The sequence below is a fragment of the Austrofundulus limnaeus genome, unplaced genomic scaffold, assembly GCF_001266775.1.
Source record: "Austrofundulus limnaeus strain Quisiro unplaced genomic scaffold, Austrofundulus_limnaeus-1.0 Scaffold393, whole genome shotgun sequence".
Taxonomy (NCBI): Eukaryota; Metazoa; Chordata; class Actinopteri; order Cyprinodontiformes; family Rivulidae; genus Austrofundulus; species Austrofundulus limnaeus.
In genome coordinates, this window is record NW_013952795.1 from 360,333 (window position 1) to 362,846 (window position 2,514).

The following is a 2,514-nucleotide window of genomic DNA, read 5'->3' on the forward strand; positions in this document are numbered from 1 at the left end:
ACATTAACGACCACAGAAAATAACGGACTTATTATATTTCCCTGTGGTGTCCCATTTTCTATATTTATACTCTGAATATTCCTTCCCTATACTCACTTGTTTTTCTCTTCTTTATAAAAAATTCTTAATCCACCTAAACATACGGTCATTTATACCCATTCATCTAATTTTTAATAATAACCCATCACTCCACATATCATGTGCTCTCTCTAAATCAAAAAATACTGCTACAACACTCTTTATTCACTTGAGTAGGGCTGCCACAAACGATTATTTTAATAATCGATTAATCACAGATTAATTATCCGATTAGTCAACTAATCGGATCATACGTTAATTGAATATAAAACATAGAGCTTATCACGTCAGAATGCAGCTGCTATTATATAACCATGGTTAGATTTTAGCTATATGCTAACTAAAAATAATTGCTGTGGAAGGTAAGATATTACACAGGTTTCTCTTTCATTTTCTTAAAATGATCCCACACTTTGAGCTCCGTTGTCAGGCAGCCATGATACCAGAGCCTGTCTGTATAATGTCTTGTGACGTCCACGGTCTACCCCAGTTACCACTACTGTGCATGTGTGTCAAGGACAGAAAGGCAGATGTGGCAGTGGAAGGTGTCAAAGCAGTTTGGAGAGAAAAACAAAGAAAGAAAAAAGAAAACTATTAATCGATTATTAAATTAGTCATCGATTATTTTAATAATCGATTAGTCATCGACTAATCAACTAATCGTGGCAGCCCTAAGATGTGAAGAAAAACAACTTTATGAAGGAAGAAATAATCTGTTTTAAGTTTTTTAAACTATAACTTAGTGCTGGAAGTTAAATCATAAAGAAGACGAATAAAACACAAACAAAACACCTTTGAATCAGCAAGTCTACAATAACCCTGAAGTAAGGCTGCCATGATCAGTCAACTAGTCACGATTATTGTCAACTATTAAAATCGTCAACTAATTTAATAGTTGATGCCTGGTTTTTTTTTTTATTGTTTTTCTCTCKAAACTGCTGCGGCACCTTCCACTGCCACATCTGCCTTTCTGTCCACAAASATGCACAGTAGTGGTAATTAGGGCTGCCACGATCAATTATTTTTATAGTTGACTAATTGGTGATTAGTCGACTATAAAAAAAAACAAAGTTAGAAAAAAATGACTCATCGACAAATTAGTTGTTGATGATTTTAATAGTTGACAAAGTGACTAGTCGACTAATCTTGGCAGCGCTACCCTGAAGTTGTATCAATGGCTTTTATATTTTGCTGGACTCTCCCTGCAGAATCACCAGAGGGGTTTGAGTACCCCTGTGATCCTGGGGGCTATCTTGTRTGGGACATCAGTCACTGGTAGGGTCTCCCATGGTAAACAAGTCTCAGAGGAGGGGTCAGACTAAGAGCAATTTAAAACCCTTGATGGAGGTGGCAACGTGAGCATCAGGAAACCATCATCTACAAAGGAAAAACCAGGACACCTCCCTTAGGCTGAACCCCAGAAGTCAAGGTGCCTTGACTTTTGGGGTTCAGCTGGGCCAAACCCAAAACAGAGATATGATAACACCTCCATGGAGGCCCACCACCTGCGAGGAGGACCCCCAAGGTCAGGTGCCACGCAATCCTGGTAGCATATAGTCCCTGTCTGTGCTGATTCCTGTCAGCATGAATTAGCTCTAGAGACGTGAACGTCACCTCACTGGGTGGTAAAGAAGGGCAGCTTGTATAGTTGGGCTCACTTCTACGTCCTTGGGCTTTGGAACTTGTGGAGAGGGGCAGGACTCTCTCTCCTACTCTGGAATTGTCCAGAGAGATGAATGAGGTTTTTGGCAGGTGTGGGGACACTCACAAGCCCCCAGCTGATGCCTCAGTGTTGGAGTTTCCCTCTGTGGTGGKTCTCTGCAGCCTCAGGAGGGAAGGTTGACTGTTGTTTGTACCAACGCACCAAACATCAGATTACTCGACCTTGAAATCTCTGAACTGATTCCTGGATGGGATGCCATCTGGTGATTCTGCTCTACTAATTGACTTTAATGCCCATTAGGGCAACGACAGAGTTTTCTGGAAAGGGGGTGAGTGGGAGGAACATCCAAGTAACCCAAAACTGACTCTTCTGCAAGGTATGGGTACCAAACACCATGTTTGAGCACTGGGTTGTTCACAGGTGTACTTGGTACCAGGCCACCTTTGGCCAAAGACTGATTATAAATTTTGTAATCATGCCATCTMACATGCGGCTCTATGCCTTGGACACTCGGGTGAACTGGGAACATCTGGTGCAGTCCCCTGACCTTAAAGGGATCCCCGATTAGGGCTGCCACGATTAATCGACTAATCGACGACTAATCGATTATTAAAATAATTGATGACTAATTTAATAATCAATTAATCGTTTTATTTTTTTTTCTCTCCAAACTGCTTTGACACCTTCCACTGCCACATCTGCCTTTCTGTCCTTGACACACATGCACAGTAGTGGTAACTGGGGTAGGCCGTGGACGTCACAAGACATTATAC

General features: G+C 41.4%; 1 protein-coding gene across 2 annotated transcripts in view; it reads right to left on the reverse strand.

Annotated features, from left to right (window-relative positions):
- gpbp1l1 (GC-rich promoter binding protein 1-like 1) overlaps positions 1-2,514 on the reverse strand; it is a 30,979-nt gene that overhangs the window by 24,071 nt on the left and 4,394 nt on the right. The window lies entirely within an intron of this gene.